Below are 6,050 nucleotides of genomic sequence, written 5' to 3'. Positions count from 1 at the left end.
TCTGACTAACCCAAATTTATACTATCTAAATAAAACTACCACTATTATCCTTATAAATCTTAATGTTGCCTTCAAATTATAAAATAGCAAAGACTAGCTGGTTGAGTCTCAACAAGAATCCAGTTAGGATTCTGAGTCTTAACAGACTCAGAGTCCAAGCCAAAGACCAGGTTTTTCTTTGGTCCTCTCAAAGTTAAACAATCTAAAAACCAAAATAGATATTCAATAGTGTTTCCCAAGTTGGGAAAGGAAAACACTGCGCTCCTTCAGATCTTTCCCTCAGACAGAGAGAAAAGCAACGATGTTACCTCCTTCAGCCCTGAGAGAGAGTCTCTGAAAATGTGTCTGCCAACTGCCAGAGAGAGTAATTGACATGGAAAAAAGGTTATAACTCTCAGCAGTTGAAATGAACACGCTCTCTCAGTTCTGCTTCAAACTCCAATTCTTTTTCTCAAGCCAGCCACTCTACTTCTTATCCCTAAACTAATAAAACAATACTTATTTTCTAATATCATCCTTATAATGTCTTATATTTTGCAATATATAAACATATAAACTGAAAATGAAAAATAATCTCAGAAAGTTATTGTTTGAACTTCACTTCAAAGTTGGCATTCACTTCAAAGATGACATTATGGGATGATGTCTGAACTCAAGAATTAATTAGATTTAAGGGAAGCAGAGTGGCATAAAGTTGTCAGCCTCAACTCACTCTCTCTTCCAGAGTCATCCAATTCCAGTGGCAAGATCAAAGTCAGAATGACTGGCAATTGCCTGGGACCCAACGGATGACTTTGGCTTCTTTAATGTCTAAGCAAGCTCTAAGTGCTCCACAGCCATCTTCATGGTCACTAGAACAAGCTGTTCTCATCTGCCCATTACACCAGGAAAGGTGATTATATGCTTGGGGTAGACATTCCTCTTAGTCACTGACCAATTTGAGGTCTATTGGTAAACTCAACCAGGTTTAGTCACTGGATGAGATCTCGGTTTATAAGAGTATAGCCACTGCTCATGCTCCAGCATTTTGGAGCCACAGGTGAGGTGTAAGTGAAAGGGGGGACACTAAACATGAAAGAGCAGTTCTGAAAAAGGCTTACACCAGAAAGCTGGGGTGCAGGTGTATACCAATGGAGGAAAGTAGCCCTGAAAATGGCTTACATCAGAGGTATTAATCTTCCCTGAATGCTTCATATGTTCCAGTCTTCTCATACATGTGAAACAGAACATCCTCTAAAGACCGGGTTCTCAGTGCCAAATTACCCCCATTGAATTGTTTCAGTTCCTATTTTAAATATAAATTATTTCAAGTGCAAGGATATATGTATGTATATATAGATATAACTTTTGGGCTTGGTATTCTCAGAACAAAACAATGCTTTGCATATGATAGGAGTATAACACATTTTGGTGGAAGGAACTTAGGATGATAAATAGATAAATACTATGTAAGAAAGAATCTGTTTTTAATTGAGTTCTGCATTCAGAATTTTCTTTCTTTATTGGTATTCCTCTGACCTAGGCTTGTGTGCAAATTTGGCCCTTAAATTATATATCTCTTTCCATTTTCATTTGACTCAATCATTTAAATGGTGTTAAAATGTCAATTTTTATATCTTCTATTTTTGCAACAAAGACTTTTGTTAAATATATACATACATTTATAATACATAGTATATAAAATATTATGCAATACATATGTGTGCATATATATTTTTGTATAAATATGTGTATGTGAGTGTGCGTATGTGTCTCTGAGTGTGTATGCTTACAATTTGGAAATTATATTCTTCCTGTGGTCCATAGCAAATACTTCTTTACATCACAAAGGATCACAATCTTTGAAGCTACTGTATAGTGAATATCTTCTGACATCCTTCTATAGGCACTTCTTCTCTGATGTCATCTCTGTCTCTCTCTACACACACACATGTATATATATATATATATATATATATATGTACACATATTCATGAAAATGTAGTAGGGTGTGTGTGTTTGAAAAATATTGGCAAATGGAGAAGATACAACAAATGCCAATTCTAAGAGTTTTAAAAAACCCTCATTTGGCTTTCTCCTTTCTTACCACTACTTCTGTCCCCTCAAAAGAGAAAAAAAAATTGATCTGAAATTCATGTAGAATTTATTACTGGGGTATAATTGTTTAAAGCTATTATTCCTAGCATATTTATTTACTGTTCAACTGAGGTTCTGACGCTTCATTGCAAAAAGGTAGAAAAGGAAGCTTCTTGGAAGCAGTGGGTTCCATGGTAATTTAGGCAAGTCTCATTTTTTGTTGGTAGAACATACCACAGGACTAGACAGGCAGGGAGCCGTGTAATAGACTTTAGAGAACACTGGCTCTAGAGTCAAAGATCCTAAGTTTAAATACTGCCTTTGGACAGGAAGCTTTCTATTTGTGACTTTTAAGCAGTACACTTAATCCCCTCTGATCCTATTTTCCTCATTTGCAAAATTGAAAAGTTGGATAAGATGGTTTCTAAGAGCCCTTCCACTTTCAGATCATCTCTGACCAGATGATGTCTATGTTCTCTCCCAGCTTTCAATATAAATTCAGGAGACCTTTACTAACTTTTATCTTTTTTCTTCTGACTTGAAAGGGGAAAAAAATGAACATTTTTGTTATATAGACTTTCTCCCTAATTTTTTGTCTATACTACCAGAAGAATGTAGCCCCAGGGGAAAAAAAGGAATGTGGTTAGACTAAGCACTTAATTAAAGACTGCATGCCAAGGGAAGGCAAGGAAAAATGCATAAATTTTGAGAAGAAATAAAACAAGGCCAATAGTATATAAACACTGAGAATTTCAAGCCTCTCAGAGCCAAAGCAGCTTGAGGTCATCTACTGTCAAAGCTGCTAATGGCTGTAAGGGCTATTTGAACCCCAGAGTCCTGGAATGAGTGCAATACCTGAAGTAAATACATTATCAGAGTTGTTGATTCCGGCTGTGTAATAGAAAAATCAGTGGACTGGAAATCAGAGAGCCTCCCATCTAATCTCAGTTCTACTGATTATTTGCTACCTGTTATTTGAGTTCTGTAGTTCACAGTTTCTATTTTTGTAAAAGTGAAATTAAAATACAAATGGTGGATTTGGACTACTTGGTCACTGGTCATGACCAGTTCTTAATAAACCTGACCAGCACCTAAAATGAGGATTGAAAGGTGGAATTCCAGGCTCAGGGAACACTTTGAACAATCCAGTTTTGTAAATGTGTAAAGTTCTTGGGAGGGAGGAAGGTGATATATAAATGGAAAGCTAGGTAAGAATCAAATAGTGGAAAGTCTTCAGGACCAAAACTTTTTTTTCAAGTAATGTTTACAGTTTATGTAAGTGGGCTCAAATTTCTAATTTCTCTGGTTCCTCTCTTTCTGCACTAACCTCCCCACCCCTTTGACAACACGCACTAGTGGACAAGATGGGTGATATGGGGCATTTTTAAGCAGAGTGACTGTGGAAAGAACTCTAGATTGAGTCAAAGGATCTGAATTCAAATCTTAGACATGTCTTGTATCATCTTGTGACACTGGAAAAGTCACTCAATTTTGGGCATCCATTTCTTCAATATCATATTAAGGGGTTTGAATTTAATGACTTATAAATTCCCCTCCAGTACCAAACTAATGATGAGATGCATGCTGATGGTTTATACTGTTTTTTAAAGATGATTCCTGTAATATGCACAAGTTCATATTTCTGATTAGATTTTAAAAATAGGTACATGTATAAGGTGACATCAGGCTATCACAAAATAGGACGATAATATTAAAATAAGAGTGTTCTTTGTGGAGGCTTTTAGCTTTAAATCAAACACTGAAGAATTAACTTGTTTTCAACAAAATGAATACAGTATTGGAATTTTTCAGAGGAACACTTTCCTATCTACTCCAGAAGCTAGTAACTATTATGTGGAAGGAAATAATTGAAGAGAACCTGAAGAATTCCTTGGCTTTTAATGAAGATGCCACAGACAAAAGCCAAAATCTAAAGACTTGTGTCAGTATCATTGAAGAATGAACTACTGCTTTCTTTACTTATAGTAAATTTCCTTCTTTTTTCCCCCTTTGGTCTTTTGTTAGATTTTTGTACTTCTCTGATTTATCCCACAGTCTAGCCCTTAAGCAAACTGGTATTTAAGGACACTTCTTTCAATCCTGTGACATTGGTGGTCACAAACTGCTTTGATGAACTCGTTGACTTTTGAATTGGCTATTCAGAATAGGAGCATAGACAGCATAGACAGAATAATGGAAGGGAAGTAGGTAGACAAATATCTTTGTATAATAAATGAAAGTCAGGGCAATGGGCTACAAAGATGGATAAAAGTAAATTGAAAGAAAATATAGGTCACTTTAAAAATATATTATTTTAATTTTTTTAGGATTCAAAACCCACTTCCATATTGGTCATTTTTGTAAGAGAACACTCATACAAAACCAACTGCCCCTCAAAAAAACAAACAAACTATAAACACACTGATGTGGAAGATAGTATGTTTTGATCTGCATCTATCCATCTCATATAGTTCTTTCCCTGAAAGGTGATAGCATTCCCCATCAAGTCTTTTAGAATTGTCCCTGATCATTGCAATGTTGAGAATAGCCAAGTTTTCAGTTGATCATCACACAATTTTGCTGTTACTGAGCACAGTGTTCTACTGGCTCTGTTTATTTCTCTCTGTATCAGTTCATGCAGATCTTTCCAGTTTTTTCTGAAATTATTTTGTGTTATCATCAACATGTACCACAATTTGCTCAATTCTTTCCCAACTGGTGAACATCTCCCCAATTTCTAATTCTTTGCCACCACATAAAAAGCTAAATTTAAATAAATATTTTTGTATAAGTAGGTCTTTTCTCCTTTTTACGATCTCTTTAGGATATAGATCCGGCAGTGGCATTACAGGATTAAAGGGTACACACAGTTTTATTGCCTGTTGTTCATAGTTCCAAACTGCCCTCCAAAATAGTTAGATCAGTTCACAATTCCAGCAACAATACATTCGTATCCAATTTTATCAAATCCCCATCAACATTTACCACTTTCCTATACTGTCATATTGGCCAATCGGACAGGTGTGAAATGGTACCTCAGAATTGTTTTAATTTGAATTTTTCTAAACACGAGTGATTTAGAATATTTTATAGGATTATTGATAGTTTTGATTTCTTCATCTGAAATTTTTTATTCATATTCTTTGGCCATTTGTCTATTGGGGATTGTCTTGTTTTCTTATAAATTTGATTTAGTTCTCTATAAATTTGAGAAATTAGACCTTTCTTAGATAAAATTGTTATAATTTTTTTTCTCAGTTTGTTGTTTCCCTTCTAATCTTGGTTATGTTAGTGTTGTACAAAAACTTTTGAATTTACTATAGTCAAAATTATTCATTTTATATTTGATAATGCTCTATATCTCTTGTTCGGTGATAAATTGTCATCTCCAAATGTCTGCCAGTTAAACTATGCAATGTCCCTCTAATTCAATAATGGTATCAAACGTTTTTTTCTGAATCAAATACTCATTTTGACATTATCTTGTTATAACATGTGTGATATTAGTCCATAACTAGTTTCTGCCATACTGTTTTCTAACTTTCCCAGCAGTTTTTGTTAGACAGTGGGAGTTCTTATTCTGAAAGCTGGAGTGTCTGGCTAAAGTCAATAAGGTCATTTAATATTACTGCTTTGTAGTACGGATTGATATCTATCTAGTACTGCTAGGCCACATTCACATGTTTTTTTTTCATTAATTACCTTGATATTTTTGACCTTTTGTTTTACCAGATGAATTTTGTTATACATTTTTCTAGTTCTATAAAATAATTATTTGGCACTTTCATTGGCATGGCACAGAATAAGTAAATTAATTCATGTAAAATTGTCATTTTATTGTATTAAGAAGTCCTACCCATAAACAATAGTTTTCTAATTGTTTGGATCTGACTTTATTTGTGAAAAGTGTTTTGCAATTTTGTTCATATAATTTCTGGTTGCGTTTTGGCAAGTAGATTCCCAGGTATTTTTTT

The sequence above is a fragment of the Monodelphis domestica genome, chromosome 3 (genome assembly GCF_027887165.1).
Source record: "Monodelphis domestica isolate mMonDom1 chromosome 3, mMonDom1.pri, whole genome shotgun sequence".
NCBI classification, from domain to species: domain Eukaryota; kingdom Metazoa; phylum Chordata; class Mammalia; order Didelphimorphia; family Didelphidae; genus Monodelphis; species Monodelphis domestica.
Note: the sequence above shows the minus strand (reverse complement) of the source record.